The sequence below is a fragment of the Hyperolius riggenbachi genome, chromosome 5 (assembly GCF_040937935.1).
Source record: "Hyperolius riggenbachi isolate aHypRig1 chromosome 5, aHypRig1.pri, whole genome shotgun sequence".
NCBI lineage: Eukaryota > Metazoa > Chordata > Amphibia > Anura > Hyperoliidae > Hyperolius > Hyperolius riggenbachi.
The window spans coordinates 18637636-18656080 of NC_090650.1; the positions used below are offsets into that span (position 1 = coordinate 18637636).

The following is an 18445-nucleotide window of genomic DNA, read 5'->3' on the forward strand; positions in this document are numbered from 1 at the left end:
CCTGCCTGCACCTATCAGTGTCCTGTGCTGCCATGCCTCCTCCTGCCAGCCTGCACTTATCAGTGTCCTGTGCTGCCATGCCTTCTACTTCCAGCCTGCACCTATCAGTGTCCTGTGCTGCCATGCCTCCTCCTCCCAGCCTGCACCTATCAGTGTCCCTGTGCTGCCATGCCTCCTCCTCCCAGCCTGCACCTATCAGTGTCCCTGTGCTGCCATGCCTCCTCCTTCCAGCCTGCACCTATCAGTGTCCTGTGCTGCCATGTCTCCTCCTTCCAGGCTGCACCTATCAGTGTCCTGTGTTGCCATGCCTCCTCCTTCCAGCCTGCACCTATCAGTGTTCTGTGCTGCCATGCCTCCTCCTCCCAGCCTGCACCTATCAGTATCCTGTGCTGCCATGCCTCCTCCTCCCAGCCTGCACCTATTAGTGTTCTGTGCTGCCATGTCTCCTCCTCCCAGCCTGCACCTATCAGTGTCCTGTGCTGCCATGACTCCTCCTCCAAGCCTGCACCTATCAGTGTCCCTGTGCTGCCATGCCTCCTCCTTCCAGCCTGCACCTATCAGTGTCCTGTGCTGCCATGCCTCCTCCTCCAGCCTGCACCTTTCAGTGCCCTGTGCTGCCATGCCTCCTCCTTCCAGCCTGCCCCTATCAGTGTCCTGTGCTGCCATGCCTCCTCCTCCCAGCCTGCACCTATCAGTGTCCTGTGCTGCCATGCCTCCTCCTCCAGCCTGCACCTATCAGTGTCATGTGCTGCCATGCCTCCTCCTTCCAGCCTGCCCCTATCAGTGTCCTGTGCTGCCATGCCTCCTCCTCCCAGCCTGCACCTATCAGTGTCCTGTGCTGCCATGCCTCCTCCTCCAGCCTGCACCTATCAGTGTCCTGTGCTGCCATGCCTCCTCCTTCCAGCCTGCACCTATCAGTGTCCTGTGCTGCCATGCCTCCTCCTTCCAGCCTGCACCTATCAGTGTCCTGTGCTGCCATGCCTCCTCCTCCAGCCTGCACCTATCAGTGTCCTGTGCTGCCATGTCTCCTCCTTCCAGCCTGCACCTATCAGTGTCCTGTGCTGCCATGCCTCCTCCTTCCAGCCTGCACCTATCAGTGTCCTGTGCTGCCATGCCTCCTCCTCCCAGCCTGCACCTATCAGTGTCCTGTGCTGCCATGCCTCCTCCTTCCAGCCTGCACCTATCAGTGTCCTGTGCTGCCATGGCTCCTCCTCCCAGCCTGCACCTATCAGTGCCCTGTGCTGCCATGCCTCCTTCCTCCAGCCTTCACCTATCAGTGTCCTGTGCTGCCCTGCCTCCTCCCTCCAGCCTGCACCTATCAGTGTCCTGTGCTGCCATGCCTCCTCCTCCCAGCCTGCACCTATCAGTGTCCTGTGCTGCCATGCCTCCTCCTTCCAGCCTGCACCTATCAGTGCCCTGTGCTGCCATGCCTCCTCCTTCCAGCCTGCACCTATCAGTGTCCTGTGCTGCCATGCCTCCTCCTTCCAGCCTGCACCTATCAGTGCCCTGTGCTGCCATGCCTCCTCCTTCCAGCCTGCACCTATCAGTGTCCTGTGCTGCCATGCCTCCTCCTCCCAGCCTGCACCTATCAGTGCCCTGTGCTGCCATGCCTCCTCCTCCCAGCCTGCACCTATCAGTGTCCTGTGCTGCCGTGCCCTCTCCTTCCAGCCTGCACCAATCAGTGCCTCTGTGCTGCCATGCCTCCTCCTTCCAGCCTGCACCTATCAGTGTCCTGTGCTGCCATGCCTCCTCCTTCCAGCCTGCACCTATCAGTGTCCTGTGCTACCATGCCTCCTCCTCCAGCCTGCACCTATCAGTGTCCTGTGCTGCCATGTCTCCTCCTTCCAGCCTGCACCTATCAGTGTCCTGTGCTGCCATGTCTCCTCCTTCCAGCCTGCACCTATCAGTGTCCTGTGCTGCCATGCCTCCTCCTCCAGCCTGCACCTATCAGTGTCCTGTGCTGCCATGCCTCCTCCTTCCAGCCTGCACCTATCAGTGTCCTGTGCTGCCATGCCTCCTCCTTCCAGCCTGCACCTATCAGTGTCCTGTGCTGCCATGCCTCCTCCTCCCAGCCTGCACCTATCAGTGTCCTGTGCTGCCCTGCCTCCTCCCTCCAGCCTGCACCTATCAGTGTCCTGTGCTGCCATGCCTCCTTCTCCCAGCCTGCACCTATCAGTGCCCTGTGCTGCCATGCCTCCTCCTCCCAGCCTGCACCTATCAGTGTCCTGTGCTGCCGTGCCCTCTCATTCCAGCCTGCACCAATCAATGCCTCTGTGCTGCCATGCCTCCTCCTTCCAGCCTGCACCTATCAGTGTTCTGTGCTGCCATGCCCCCTCCTTCCAGCCTGCACCTATCAGTGTTTTGTGCTGCCATGCCCCCTCCTTCCAGCCTGCACCTATCAGTGTCCTGTGCTGCCATGCCTCCTCCCTCCAGCCTTCACCTATCAGTGTCTTGTGCTGCCATGCCTCCTCCTTCCAGCCTGCACCTATCAGTGTCCTGTGCTGCCATGCCTCCTCCTCCCAGCCTGCACCTATCAGTGTCCTGTGCTGCCATGTCTCCTCCTCCTCCCAGCCTGCACCTATCAGTGTCCTGTGCTGCCATGCCTCCTCCTCCCAGCCTGCACCTATCAGTGCCCTGTGCTGCCATGCCTCCTCCTCCCAGCCTGCACCTATCAGTGCCCTGTGCTGCCATGCCTCCTCCTCCCAGCCAGCACCTATCAGTGTCCTGTGCTGCCATGCCTCCTCCTTCCAGCCTGCACCTATCAGTGTCCTGTGCTGCCATGCCTCCTCCTCCCAGCCTGCACCTATCAGTGTCCTGTACTGCCATGTCTCCTCCTTCCAGCCTGCACCTATCAGTGTCCCTGTGCTGCCATGCCTCCTCCTTCCAGCCTGCACCTATCAGTGTCCTGTGCTGCCATGCCTCCTCCTCCCAGCCTGCACCTATCAGTGTCCTGTACTGCCATGTCTCCTCCTTCCAGCCTGCACCTATCAGTGTCCTGTGCTGCCATGCCTCCTCCTTCCAGCCTGCACCTATCAGTGTCCTGTGCTGCCATGCCTCCTCCTCCCAGCCTGCACCTATCAGTGTCCTGTACTGCCATGTCTCCTCCTTCCAGCCTGCACCTATCAGTGTCCCTGTGCTGCCATGCCTCCTCCTTCCAGCCTGCACCTATCAGTGTCCTGTGCTGCCATGCCTCCTCCTCCCAGCCTGCACCTATCAGTGTCCTGTACTGCCATGTCTCCTCCTTCCAGCCTGCACCTATCAGTGTCCCTGTGGTGCCATGCCTCCTCCTTCCAGCCTGCACCTATCAGTGTCCCTGTGCTGCCATGCCTCCTCCTTCCAGCCTGCACCTATCAGTGTCCTGTGCTGCCATGCCTCCTCCTCCCAGCCTGCACCTATCAGTGTCCTGTGCTGCCATGGCTCCTCCTCCCAGCCTGCACCTATCAGTGTCCTGTGCTGCCATGTCTCCTCCTTCCAGCCTGCACCTATCAGTGTCCTGTGCTGCCATGTCTCCTCCTTCCAGCCTGCACCTATCAGTGTCCTGTGCTGCCATGCCTCCTCCTCCAGCCTGCACCTATCAGTGTCCTGTGCTGTCATGCCTCCTCCTTCCAGCCTGCACCTATCAGTGTCCTGTGCTGCCATGCCTCCTCCTTCCAGCCTGCACCTATCAGTGTCCTGTGCTGCCATGCCTCCTCCTCCCAGCCTGCACCTATCAGTGTCCTGTGCTGCCCTGCCTCCTCCCTCCAGCCTGCACCTATCAGTGTCCTGTGCTGCCATGCCTCCTTCTCCCAGCCTGCACCTATCAGTGCCCTGTGCTGCCATGCCTCCTCCTCCCAGCCTGCACCTATCAGTGTCCTGTGCTGCCGTGCCCTCTCCTTCCAGCCTGCACCAATCAATGCCTCTGTGCTGCCATGCCTCCTCCTTCCAGCCTGCACCTATCAGTGTTCTGTGCTGCCATGCCCCCTCCTTCCAGCCTGCACCTATCAGTGTTTTGTGCTGCCATGCCTCCTCCTTCCAGCCTGCACCTATCAGTGTCCTGTGCTACCATGCCTCCTCCTCCAGCCTGCACCTATCAGTGTCTTGTGCTGCCATGTCTCCTCCTTCCAGCCTGCACCTATCAGTGTCCTGTGCTGCCATGCCTCCTCCTCCCAGCCTGCACATATCAGTGTCCTGTGCTGCCATGTCTCCTCCTTCCAGCCTGCACCTATCAGTGTCCCTGTGCTGCCATGCCTCCTCCTTCCAGCCTGCACCTATCAGTGTCCCTGTGCTGCCATGCCTCCTCCTTCCAGCCTGCACCTATCAGTGTCCTGTGCTGCCATGCCTCCTCCTCCCAGCCTGCACCTATCAGTGTCCTGTGCTGCCATGCCTCCTCCTCCCAGCCTGCACCCATCAGTGTCCTGTGCTGCCATGCTTCCTCCTTCAGAAGCAGAATACAGACACAAATATACACAATTCAAGCATATCGGCAGCCAACGCAATATGCAAACATGGGGCCCAGTGAAGACTGAGATGCATAACAAAATGAATATTACAACCAGTTTGTAGCTAGCCTTTGTCTCCTGTGTGTTTTATAGAAAACGCTCATGTGCTATTGGAGTGCGGTGTTATGGAGCCGCTGTGTGTGCAGCAGATGCTGTTTAATACATTATATATGAAGACTCTGTCATACGCTGCAGAGCTGTGGTGGGTAAACAATTTAAGGGAGATAAAATGTCAGTCACTTCATTTGCTATAGTGTGAAGCCCTGCGATGCATAATGCACATCAGAGGCGAGATACACAGTGCGGGGGCTGCTGTGTGGGTGGGCCGCGGATTTTATCTGATACTTATTTATAACACTTCCCTATTCCGCTGTCACTCTCTCCTCTCATATTATGCTAATCCCGCAAGTCACATATCCAAGAAAAATGACCCCAGCCTCACCCACAGATAAGCCGTCTTCTCCTCCTGGCCTCAAAGGGATCATCAGACAACGATTCTCTGCACAGCACGGAATCCTGCTGAAATCCTGGAGTATCCGTCTCTCTCTCTTAGTGTTCATATTAAGGGAGAACTCTACTCTCTACATGGCTATGTTTACATTTGGCATTGGTGGTTAGGCCACTGGTATTGTTATTATAGTTGTGTAGCTATATAGCACTGACATCTTCTGCAGCACTTTACATTGTACATAGTCATGTCACTGACTGTCCTCAGAGTAGCTCACAATCTAATCCTACCATAGTCATAGCCTAATGTCCCCCCATATTATTATTATGTATTTATATAGCACTGACATCTCCTGCAGCACATTACAGAGTACATAGTCATGTCACTGACTGTCCTCAGAGGAGCTCACACTCTAATCCTACCATAGTCATAGTCTAATGTCCTACCATATTATTATTATGTATTTATATAGCACTACATCTTCTGCAGCACTTTACAGAGTACATAGTCATGTCACTGACTGTCCCCAGAGGAGCTCACACTATAATCCTACCATAGTCATAGTCTGTCCTACCATATTATTATTATGTATTTATATAGCACTGACATCTTCTGCAGCACTTTACAGAGTACATAGTCATGTCACTGACTGTCCTCAGAGGAGCTCACAATCTAATCCTACCATAGTCATAGCCTAATGTCCTCCCATATTATTATTATGTATTTATATAGCACTGACATCTTCTGCAGCAGTTTAAAGAGTACATAGTCATGTCACTGACTATCCTCAGAGGAGCTCACACTCTAATCCTACCATAGTCATAGTCTAATGTCCTACCATATTATTATTATGTATTTATATAGCACTGACATATTCTGCAGCACTTTACAGAGTACATAGTCATGTCACTGACTGTCCTCAGAGGAGCCCACACTCTAATCCTACCATAGTCATTGTCTAATGTCCTAGATTCCTACTAATAATAATATATTATTATTATTATTATTATTATGTATTTATATAGCACTGCCATCTTCTGCAGCACTTAACAGAGTACATAGCCATGTCATTGATTGTTCTATTTTGTACATCAGTCCTGAAAGAGTGACAAATAAGGAAGAAAGAGGGACAGTTGGGAGCTATGATAGCCAAATCTGCTAAACAATAGCTAACCTTAAAGTGTACCCAAGCTTCGATATGTACCTAAAAAGAGGGGTTCCTAATGAGGCTTCCCTTGGTGCTCTGATGTCCCCCCTTGCTCAACGTGGCTCCCCAGAAGATTGGTGATAAGACATTATCGCCAATCAAATCAGGGACACGCACCTCCTCTTCCATCAGCGTGGCCACGCAGTAGCCACGTGAGCACGCCCGCGCTTTCACAGTAGGCTGGTTGGCTGCGCATGCGCGGCCGTGCTCACGTGCCCACTGCACGCCTCTTGTCATAACAGTGGAGGAGCGCGGCCCCAATGTTATGCTTGTGAACTCTTAGATAACTTTATGTTTACTGTAATTTTACTGCAATCGTAAAATTCCTTTTGGCAGAGAAGGGAGTCAGGGCTGTAGTTTCAGTATGCGGGAGCCCTACATCAAAATTCTGTGGCCTAATTAAAGAGTATGTGCCCTGACCCCTCTCTGCCCACCTTCCCTGCCTTTCATTCTTAATCCCATTCCAGCGATGGGACAGGTCCTCTTTGCTTCTTCAGTATAGCTTTCTCCATGCAGCCAATCACCTTGCAGCTCCCAGTGCCTGTCCTATAACATGCAGTGACAGAAGCCGCAAGTTGATTGGCTGCTGGGTGCAGGCTGGTCTGAAGAGGAGGTGAAGAGGACTTTATCTGCTGCCATTCCGGTACTGATAATGCAGACATGAGATTGTCATGGGATCTGACCGCAGACAAGTCAGAATTTCACGCTATTTTTACCTGTATCCGGCAACAGCAAAGAAGTAAATATTGAATTTTCCAGTGATGAGGAGATACTGGCTGCTCCGTGCAGACCTGGACTCTGTGTGAAATGGAATGTGTCTCAGTTCACATCCACGGCCGGAAGGCTGGAAACGCCAAAATGGGCGATATTCAGAAGTTATCAGGTCTGATCACCAATGTAGCCGATGGTGGAAAACTCTGTTGGACTCACCACAGCTCTGCAGGGTAACAACAGTGTCCAAATGCTCCGAAATCACATGGGAAGGCCACCAACTGTGTAAGGAACAGGTTGCTATCTAAAAGAGGAGGGCTGGGGGGAGATATTTGTACAGCAGGGGGGAGGGCAACCTTGAGATAAACACTGAAAAAGCAACTTCATCCTTAACCCTTACTTACCCATTTTCTGGATCACCCGTGCCCCCCCCCCCCCCCTCTCTTCCCCCCTCCCCCAGGGTGATCCAGGGAGAACGGACGTGGACTATGTGGGGCATAATATGAGGACAAACAAGCTAGGCCAAGGCTTGGTTGGCTTTTGGAATGCTGGCCAGTCCAACACCATTCATTTAATAATCATAATTATTTTTTATTCATGTAATTAGAGCTTTAGCTCCTTCATTTATTTTTCTATTTTTTTTTTATTGGTATTATTTCATTCCTATTCAGAATCAGAATCATTGTTATTTGCTAAGCACGTCTGGTTGGTGCCCGGAATTGGGTTTGGCATACATGACTAGGAAGGTGGAGGATAAGATACACAGTATTCATAAAATTACATACAAGCAGATTAGTACAGCATACATAATATATATAATACACAGTAATGTAAAACACATTCTGTCAGTAACTGTGAAAACCTAGAGGGGGAGGGCGCAAAGAGAGTTCAAGTCGTTGACAGCCAAAGGAAGAAAACTGTTCTTGTGCCTTGTGGTCTTGGTGGAGATGGCCCAAAACCTCGGCCTGATGGGAGCCAGCTGAACAAACATTGGCCTGGAGTGGTAGAGGAGGTCGAAATGGAGGAGGGGTTTCCCAATGATCCTCTCTGCTGATCTGATGACCCTCTGTAGTTTGAGTGTGTCGCTGGCGGAGGAACCAGCGTACCAGATCAGGATGAAGGAGCAGAGGACAGATTCTATGGTGACGGAGTAGAAGCTTGCCAGAAGCTCCTGGGCCATGCCCAACTTTTTCAGTTGACAAATTATTATTATTGCTAAGTGGGTGGGGATGCTGCTTAACCACCTGAGCGGTCTGGACGAGCTCAGCTCGTCCAACACCGCCGGAGGTCGCCGCTCAGGCCCTGCTGGGCCGATTTTCATCAAATAAAAAGCAGCACACGCAGTCGGCACTTTGCCAGCCGCGTGTGCTGCCTGATCGCCGCCGCTCTGCGGCGATCCGCCGCGAGCAGCGGCGAAAGAGGGTCCCCCCAGCCGCCTGAGCCCAGCGTAGCCGGAACAAAAAGTTCCGGCCAGCGCTAAGGGCTGGATCGGAGGCGGCTGACGTCAGGACGTCGGCTGACGTCGATGACGTCACTCCGCTCGTCGCTATGGCGACGATATAAGCAAAACAAGGAAGGCCGCTCATTGCGGCCTTCCTTGTTTATTCTGGGCGCCGGAGGCGATCGGAAGATCGCCTCCGGAGCGCCCTCTAGTGGGCTTTCATGCAGCCAACTTTCAGTTGGCTGCATGAAATAGTTTTTTTTTTATTTAAAAAAAACCCTCCCGCAGCCACCCTGGCGATTTAATCAGAACGCCAGGGTGGTTAATCCTCTTCTGTACCACCTCTCTGGTGTGTGGTTGTGCGATTGTACGGGATCGTAAGGGAAGGACACCTCATCACGTTTTAATATATGACAGGGCTCTTGCAGGCTGCATGATTGTGCTGGAGGGGATTGAGGTGACAATAACACACATGGAGGACAGCTGCCATGACCCCCCTCCCCCCAAATTAACTGATACTCTTTGGAGCCCCTGCAGAGTCTTCGGCAGAGTAGTGTCTCACCTATTCTAGGAGGTGCGCTCCTCTCTCAGTACTTGGCTACCCGCACTCCCCTCTTCATCCTCACGGGGGTGCCTCTCCTCTGTGACCTGGCGCATGCTATTATGTAATAACATGCCGCAGGTCACAGAGAAGATGCAGCCAGTGGTGGATGAAGACAGGAGGGCACAGACTGGCAGAGGAGCACCGGGACACGTGAGACACTACTCTGCTGAAGACTCTGCAGGGCCCCCGGGGAGCAGACCCGGGACAAGTCCCTCCAGCACCCAAGGCTGAGACACCAAATTGCGCCCCTCCCACTGATGGATGAGTTAGTTGTGCGCCCCCTCCTACATAGCGCCCTGAGGCTGGAGCCTCTATGCCTCTGCCTCGGCACCGCCCTCTGGGGAGTAACAGTTAACCGTTATACTGAAGGGATCCCAGGACACCAGAGCTGCGGCAAGGGACAGATAGTCTGCCAGGGGCTGGACGAAGCCCCAGGTAAGTAGATCTTGCACCTGTCCTTTAAATTGTGGGTAAACCTGGAGGGGCACGGCGGCTGGCTCGGGGGCCCTTGGAGGCAATTTGGCATCAACAAAGGGGCCCCTAATGCTGCCTTAGAGAAGTGGGGGTTCCCAGGGACCCAATTGTAGCTAGAAATAACCCTGGGTAAGTGTTGCTTGGGAATTTTCGCTAAAGGAAGCCACTTTCAAAACAATTCCGCAAATATACCCTAAAATTTTCATGTTTTTGAGATTTTTCCGTGAAAATGGGCTAACATGTTTTGGCCCAGTGGTGACCGATTTTAGTGGTTAATAGCAAACCCCCATGCAAGCTAGAATCACCAAATTTGCATGGTATGTTTAGCAGAAAATCGATTTAAAACTTAGAGGAGAAAAATATTTAAATGCGGTAAAATGACAGATATGTGTGTTCAGAGTGTGGGAAATGAAAAAAAAATGACGTGGGGTCCCCCCTGCCGAGGCTTATTAACCCCTTATCCCCCATGAAGGCTGGCAAAACAAAAATGTGGCGCCTCGGCCGCATGGGGCTCTGCACCCTGAACTATACCAGCCCGCATGGTCTATGGTATGGGGGCGTGGCCAAGCCTCCCCCTCTCCCCCACCCATAGCTCTTTTCCAGTCTATAGACAAGGGGCTCTTCCACACCTCCAGTGCCCCAGGAGGAGGTAGGGGTCAACGATGCCTTGGAGGAGGGGGGGGGTTCATGGTGGCATCAGGGAGTCCCCTTTAAGCAGGGGACCCCCAGATGCCAGCCCCCCTCCCCAGGAGATATGAGTATAGGGGTACAAAGTGTATACAGTACATACCAAATGTTTGTTCTTATAACCTGCTGAGCGTTCTCATAGTTTGTTGTTAAATAACGCATTTATCTGTAAGTATGCTGCATCTTTCAACCCCTCTAATTTCCTCCTGTAAGGTCTCCCCCATGTGCCACATTCCTGGTAGTGAATTCATTTCCATAAATCTGAGTGATAATGACAGTGCGGAGACACTTCCAGAGGGGGAGGGCATTCCTTCCGCCTGTCTAATTTCTTTCACAGAGAGATTATCCTATTTCCAAATGCCAAAAGATGTAACTAACATCGGGGAGATAAAGGCGTCAGCACAGCGATGCACTTCAAGATCCTGTTACACAAATCGTCCCCCTAGTTATATCAGTGCTTGCAATTAAAATGTTTGCACGCTAGTTCTTCCCATCTCGCTGTTTTTCCAATCACAGTTATCTCTGTAGAGTTCCAAATGTAATTTACCTTCTTAAAGTGAACCTCCGGACTAAAAATCGACTCGGCAGCACTGAAAAAGCCTGGTGTTTCTTTAACAGTTTCACAGCATCAGAACTTTGTTTCTCTTATACAAGCCTCATTTTTAGCTGCACAGAAGAAAACTGCCTGGGCTTCCCCCCCCCCGATGCTGTGCAAAGCATGATGGGATTTCTGATTTTGTTGTTCTCGTTCTGCTGTTTTTGAATTTGACATTTGAAGCCTAGCTTGTGCAGCTGGAAGGGGTAATCAGGACACAGGACAGTTGGAACTGTGTCTCCTGCTCCTTGTCACCTTCTTTCAACCAAAAAGATGGCTGCCCCCATGACAAAGATGGCAGCCCCCATGAATCACAAACATTTGCCTGTTCTTTTAAAACAGGGTGGATAAGAGATCATTTTACCTATCTATTCTAATTAATATAACTAATGTAACTTAATGACAGTATGTTTGTTTAGGCTGAAGTTCCCCTTTAAGGGATCGTTTCCACTATTGCGTTGCGGAATCGCCGGTGAATCACCGCAGGCAAAAAGCGCATGCGGGTGCGACTGCATGCGTTTTTTGCCGCGATTTCACATGCGATTTCGCATAGGGTAGTAAGTATGCGATTTTAACCATGTCACTGCCTGTGTGAATTAACATGGGTACCTATGCGAAATCGCAGCAAAAAACACATGGGGAAAACGCATGCGATTTCCCTATTAAATACATTGTGTGCGATTCGCCTGCATTCCACACGCAGGCGAATTTTGAGGGGTCTGCCGTGCAGATTTTCCCCGCACACAAAAACGCTCCGCACAACGCACAAGTGGAAACAGGCCCATCCACTTGTATTGGCTGTGCGAATCCGCGTGCGGACAACGCATGTGGATTCGCTATAGTGGAAACAAGCCCTTTTTGTTTTTTGTTTTTTTTTGGGGGGGGGGGGGAGATGGGACACAAAGGCATGTTCTCTAACTCATGACATGTCTCTGTGTCGCCCCCCACCCCCCCGCCGCTCTCTGACCCAGCCCCCCCCCCCCGCCGCTATATAGCCCTCCAAGATTATCTCTGAGGTGAACATGGAGAGGGGGCGTTCCTGCAGGGTTTCCAGAGCTGCCATTGGGCAACTCTCCCTAGCCGCACCCCCTGCCTCTTCCCCACCTCCATGCGCGCTGTGAATGAGAGAATGAATCTCTCGCTCTAGCATCGTGACCCAGAGGTCGGGAAAGTGAAAGTGGGCCAGTGCGGCCCATGGGAGCTGCGTGGAGCGGCGGTTTTGGAAGCTACCTTATTGACTCAGCTCCCTCGATTAGGTAACCTAGTTTTTTTAATTTAATTTCATGAGCCCACCTCAGACTCTCTTTAAACAAATTCGACAGATTTTGGAACAGAGGCGCTAAAGCAGGATAAAAAACATTTAAAATCTGTTTAAAAAGGAGGTAGTGGTGGACTTACCTTCACAGTAAGTAGACATAAGATCTGTTGATAATAGGTCAACAATAACATTTATTTGGCACTCGGCCCAGACATTGATGTACAGAGTCTTATTGCCTGATGAAGGGGGTGTTGTCCAGCGAAACACGTTGCATTGTGGAGTATTGCGAATAAATTGTATTGTTGACCGATTATAAACAAATCTTGTGTTTACTTACTGTGGAGGTAAGTCCACCACTACCTCCTACTTAGAGCCCGTTCAGACTGCACGTGTTTCCAGCCGCGTTTTGGAAACGCGTGCGGCTGGCCCGACACGCACGACATCAGACAGTGCATAGAGTGCACTGTCTGATGTTTACACTGCATGCGTTCCGGAACCTGTGCGGTCCGGGAACGCATGCTGCTCGCAGATTTTGCAAAAACGCGCGGCTGTCCCATTCACTTTTCAGTGATGGGATCAGCCACGCAACGCATACAAACGCGGATGGCGTGCGTTCGCATGCGTTGCGTTCCGCATGTGTGGCCATCCGCGTTTTGTAATGTGAACCGGCCCTTAAACGGATTTTAAATGTTTTTATCCTGCTTTGGCGCCTCTGTTCCAACCACTCTTGGATTGTGAAGTCCACCCCTGGTGGAGGGGTGTTGCCCCTTATTTCCGATCTACAGAGAGCAACTTTCTGATCCTGAGTTGGGTCAGGTCTAATCTCCTCACCTGCCTATACAGTGGTTGCCTTTGTGGTGTGACCCACGCTTGTTGTGAGTATAACAGCTTTCTGTGCACGTATTTACCCTTCTCTGCAACTAAACGTACTACACAATATTGGGCTCTCGGTGTCCCCCTTTTTTGTTTCTTCTTAAAACAAAAGTATTTGCAATGATTCAGCTGAGTGAGCAGCTGTGGTTTCCCAATTTCCCAGCATCTTGTACATGTTCTCCTCCTTTATTCACTATCTGTCCCCTCCTGACCCCTGTGTCATCCTCTAGGCCCCCTGTGTCCACTCCCGTCCTACTGTTAGTGTGTCTCTGTCCCCTCCTGACCCCTGTGTCATCCTCCAGTCCCCCTGTGTCCACTCCTGTCCTACTGTTAGTGTGTCTGTGTCCCCTCCTGACCCCTGTGTCATCCTCCAGTCCCCCTGTGTCCACTCCCGTCCTACTGTTAGTGTGTCTGTGTCCCCTCCTGACCCCTGTGTCATCCTCCAGTGCCCCTGTGTCCACTCCCGTCCTACTGTTAGTGTGTCTGTGTCCCCTCCTGACCCCTGTGTCATCCTCCAGTCCCCCTGTGTCCACTCCCGTCCTACTGTTAGTGTGTCTGTGTCCCCTCCTGACCCCTGTGTCATCCTCCAGTCCCCCTGTGTCCACTCCCGTCCTACTGTTAGTGTGTCTGTGTCCCCTCCTGACCCCTGTGTCATCCTCCAGTCCCCCTGTGTCCACTCCCGTCCTACTGTTAGTGTGTCTGTGTCCCCTCCTGACCCCTGTGTCATCCTCTAGGCCCCCTGTGTCCACTCCCGTCCTACTGTTAGTGTGTCTGTGTCCCCTCCTGACCCCTGTGTCATCCTCCAGTGCCCCTGTGTCCACTCCCGTCCTACTGTTAGTGTGTCTGTGTCCCCTCCTGACCCCTGTGTCATCCTCCAGTCCCCCTGTGTCCACTCCCGTCCTACTGTTAGTGTGTCTGTGTCCCCTCCTGACCCCTGTGTCATCCTCTAGGCCCCCTGTGTCCACTCCTGTCCTACTGTTAGTGTGTCTGTGTCCCCTCCTGACCCCTGTGTCATCCTCCAGTCCCCCTGTGTCCACTCCCGTCCTACTCTTAGTGTGTCTGTGTCCCCTCCTGCCCTCCCCGTGTGTGTCCGTTTAGCCATTTGGTGGGGGAAGTTAGTGTTAAAAATAGCACCACTTAAAGGGGAACATAAGAGAGAGGTATATGGAGGCTGTCATGTTTATTTCCTTTTAGACAATACCAGTTGCCTGGCAGCCCTGCTGATCCTCTGCCTCTAATACTATTAGCCATAGCCCCTGAACAAGCATGCAGCAGATCAGGTGTTTCAGTGGTTCAGACTTATAACTCTGATCTGACAAGACTAGCTGCATGCTTGTTTCTGGTTTTTATCAGATACTACTGCAGAGAAATAGACCAGCAGGGCTGCCAGGCAACTGGTATTGATTAAAAGGAAATAAACATGACAGCCTCCATATACCTCTCTCTTCAGTTCCCCTTTAAAGGGGCACTATGGCGAAAAACTGTAAAATTTAAAATATATGCAAACATATACAAATAAGAAGCGTGTTTCTTCCAGAGTAAAATGAGCCATAAATTACTTTTCTCCTATGTTGCTGTCACTTACAGTAGGTAGTAGAAATCGGACAGAAGCGACAGGTTTTGGACTAGTCCATCTCTTCATAGGGGATTCTCAGCATGGCTTTTATTCTTTATAAAGATATTCATGAAAAAGGATTTAAACAATGATGCTGGTCAGCCTCCCAGCTCGCTACACAGTTTTTTGTCAGTTGGACAGAGCAACTGCCATTCACTAAGTGCTTTTGAAATAAATATATCCCGGAGAATCACCTATGAAGAGATGGATTAGTCCGAAACCTGTCACTTCTGTCAGATTTCTACTGCCTACTGTAAGTGACAGCAACATAGGAGAAAAGTCATTTATGGCTCATTTTACTCTGGAAAAAATGTACTTCTTATTTGTATATGTTTGCACATATTTTCAATTTTACAGTTTTTGCTGTAGTGCCCCTTTAAATTCCTGATGTTAAGCTATTATTTGAATACTATTTTCCCAGATAACTAACTTACAGAGCTGAACTTTTACACAGATGGCTGTTTAAAGCTTGGTTTACACTGCATGCGATTGGCAGGACGTGTTGCATCACTGTTGCAATGCACATGGTCATTGATTCACTAAACTGTGATAATGCAAGTCACTGGTGTTTTCGCACGCATTTTTGAAAATGACTGCGTTTTTGCATGAAAATTCGCAATTGATAATTGGGGGCAATAATTCGCGATCACACGAAAATGCGTGCGAAAACGGCCGTGATATGAGTTATCACGGTTAATGAATCAAGCCCCATGCTGCGCATATTCAATGGAGCCACAAATACGGCCAGAAATGGAACATCCACTGAGCGCAGTAACGCATGCGTTGCCGTTACATGAAATGGCACCACCTCCTGGCAGCAACAGCTATGCCGACACGGCGCATGCAGTGTAACCTGATCCCGATCCGTGAGCTGCTTCCCGAGAATTTCATATGCAGCCCGAAGAAACGTCACTTTTCATAACTGTTCGATCGCAAGACAGACGAGACCCGAGAGGCCGGTGAACTTGTTACGACTGATTAATTCATTACGCAGTGAACCTTGACAAGAGCGATGAGATCTCGTAAATTGTATGGACATTCCTCCACATGTAATTAGCTCATGGGTTTAATTTAAGTGTCAGTGTACCATGAAGGCCTGATCGCAATAATCTGTCAGTTTCATTAACTTAATCCTGAACACGCCAACGCAATGGATGGAATTCTCTGGACCAGCATGATAACTTGGCTCTTAAAGTGGATCCGAGATGAAAAACTAACTATAACAAATAACTTGTGTATTTATCTTATCTAAAGTTTAGATAATGTACACAGCATATCTAGCTGCGAACAGCTTCCAAAGTTTATGATTATTTATTCCTGTGATACAACGAGGGCAGCCATGTTCTGTCTGTCACATTGTCACAGGCTGAGGGCTGGAGATGCTATCAGCTTGCCTGTGTGTAAATTCAGTCCCCTTTCCTCCATCCCTCTGCCTTGAAATCTCTGGCTAGTAACCTCCTCCTCCTGCCCAGACTGAGCTCCCATAAGCCCTTGCTACAGTGCCGAGGCACAAAAGGAGCTATGGGTGAGGCTTGTTTAGTTCATAGGGAATTATAATATTAAAACAAAACAAAAGAAGTATTTGGCTTGAGGAATGCCCTATAAACTATATGAAAGGAACACAAATATGCAATGAGTAAAAGTTTATCTCGTATCCACTTTAAAGTAGACCTGTCACCAATGTGGCAAAAAAAGATATTAAGCCTTGATCACTGAAGTCACACATGACATTAGAGAAAAGGTGGTCAACTTACGAGATGTAGAAGACTTTGAGTATCCACCAACTGGCTTTACGTCATTTTCCCATCACCAAATAATGATCATCCATCACTAGTCTCCTGTTATGACCCTTTCTGGGGATGGCATCTGATAACCTATAATTATTAAGAGTAATTATGGTAAAAAAAAAAAAAAATCATGTCCATTAAAGCAAAACTGTAGCCAGATGAAGAAAAAAGTCAGAAATGGACCGTTCCTCATCCTACCTGAATTGTGGAAGATTGGTTGGCAGGAGTACTGCTGGAGAAGTGTACCAACACCCTCTCCCATTAAGAGGTGTATTGGTGGTAGTGAGTCTTGAAAAAGTGACCCCTTTTGAACCATGAACACTGAGTGGCCAAAGAATTAAAAACACCCTCTAAAAACCCGTTGGTTCACCTTTAGCTCTGATCACAACCGATACTCTACTTGGCCTGCACTCAACAAGATTCTGATACCGTTACTAAGGAATGTTGGCCCATGCTGACATAGTGGCAGCTCTAAGTTGGGTCAGATTGGATGGTGGCGTTTCCAAGCTTTGAAGTGAGTTTTCGACTTCATCCCACTAATTCTCAATAGGGTTGAGGTCGGGAGAGTGAGCTGGCCATGGAAGCAGGTTGAACTCTGATTGATGTTCTTAAAACCAGTTTGAGACTGATCAAGCACAGTGGCAAGGGCCCACAACAGACGTCTTTTCCTATTTTTCTGTGATACGAAAGGCACTCTTGATGATCTCCTGCTGCTAAAGCCCATCCTTTGCAAAGTCCGTCTTTGGGATATGCTTTGTGATGCACCTGCATTTCATTCAGCTGTAATTTGTCGTGTTGTTGCCCTTCTGTTGCTGAGGACTATGCAAGCTACTTGCCTTTCACCTCTCGTTCACCAGCCTTTTCTGACCAGAATAGTCCTTATCGCTTGAAGTTTTTTTTCCTAAACTGCCACTCTAAAGTCTAAACACCTGAGATAATGTTGAGCAAAAAAATCCTAAAAGAGTCATCGTCTCACCAGCTCTTCTTGCACCGGAGGATTATGCCTCGTTCAAGGTTCAAGGTCAAATCTTGCATCTTTCCCATTTTGTCGTTAACTTCCATGATAACTACATTGTCCGAAGCTGAGCGTTCCTTATATAAGCAACTCTGCGTTTTTAGGTCGCTCTTTGTCACTGTTGGACATGTTTACTTTAAAATAAGGGGTGTTGTGTATTTTTTGTAGCCACTCAGTGTAGAAGTTGCCTTATAAATAAAATATTACTTTTTTTCAAATTGGAGGAGATTCCTCTCTTTGAGAGGCTGTTTGGAGGCAACTGTTGGTTACGTGACCTTCAAAGTTAGGGGTACTCCTGTAGATGAGTATAGAGGAGTGGGAAGGTCCTATCTTTGAGTTCAGTGTCAATGGTCTAAGGTAGAGTGTATGCTGACATAAAATGTGAGTTTTGAGAGAGTGTTTAAATTTATCAAAGGTTGGAGAGTGATTAATATGTTGTGCAAGGGCATTCCAAAGGAAGGGTGAAGCACGTGTGAACTCTTGTCTACATGAGTGCGAGGAGGTAATTCTAGAGGAGGAGAATAGAAGGCACAGATCTGAGATGGCGATTGGGTTGGTATCTGGAAACTGGTGAGGAGATGTACAGGGGAGAGAGATTGTGGAGAGCTTTGTAGGTTAGGGATAGGTTGACAGAGAGTTGACAGAGAGGAGCAGCAGAGGAAGAGCGAGAAGAGAGATGACTAAGAAGAGCAGCCGAGTTCAGTACAGATTGAAGTGGGGCCAGTCTGTTAGTTGGTTGGTAGTCCACCAAGTAGTATGTTACAGTAGTCCAGGCAAGACAATATGCGAGCATGTACTAAGATTTAATTGTGTCTTGAGTGAAAAAAAGGTCCAATGCAAGATATGTTTTTTTACATCCTCGGGATATTCCCTGTAGGCCTCCTATGATGAGCTGGTGGACCAGCAAACCCCAAACTCTGCAGTCATGACCATGCTGCCTTTGTACTGGCTTACTGACTACGGCTGTGTATATTTGTCCAGATCTTTCTTCCCCTTGGAAATCATTGGTGGGAATCACCATTTTCTGGCATTAATAATGCTTCAAAGCAGAGTCCACTTCAAAGCAAATATTCCATAGTATCTCACACTCATGCTGCAGATAGCTGGTGAGTAATGACTTTTCCGTCGTTCCCTCGTGCTTGGCACCAGCGAATATACACAAACAGTACGCCGCCCGGGCGCAGATCTACAGCTTGTAAGATGGATGGGGTACAGAATGCGCAACACAGTATTTAAAGAGGGACTCCGGGAT

General features: G+C 50.0%; 1 protein-coding gene and 1 long non-coding RNA gene across 5 annotated transcripts in view; one reads left to right on the plus strand and one right to left on the minus strand.

The window, feature by feature from the left end:
* The window catches only part of VIPR1 (vasoactive intestinal peptide receptor 1), a 370245-nt gene that overhangs the window by 137993 nt on the left and 213807 nt on the right, over nt 1-18445 (plus strand). The window lies entirely within an intron of this gene.
* LOC137517998 (uncharacterized) overlaps nt 1-18445 on the minus strand; it is a 180016-nt gene that overhangs the window by 131754 nt on the left and 29817 nt on the right. Inside the window, exon 2 of the long non-coding RNA XR_011020725.1 lies at nt 16146-16265. This is a non-coding gene — a long non-coding RNA (uncharacterized lncRNA). The remainder of the gene's footprint in view (nt 1-16145; nt 16266-18445) is intronic.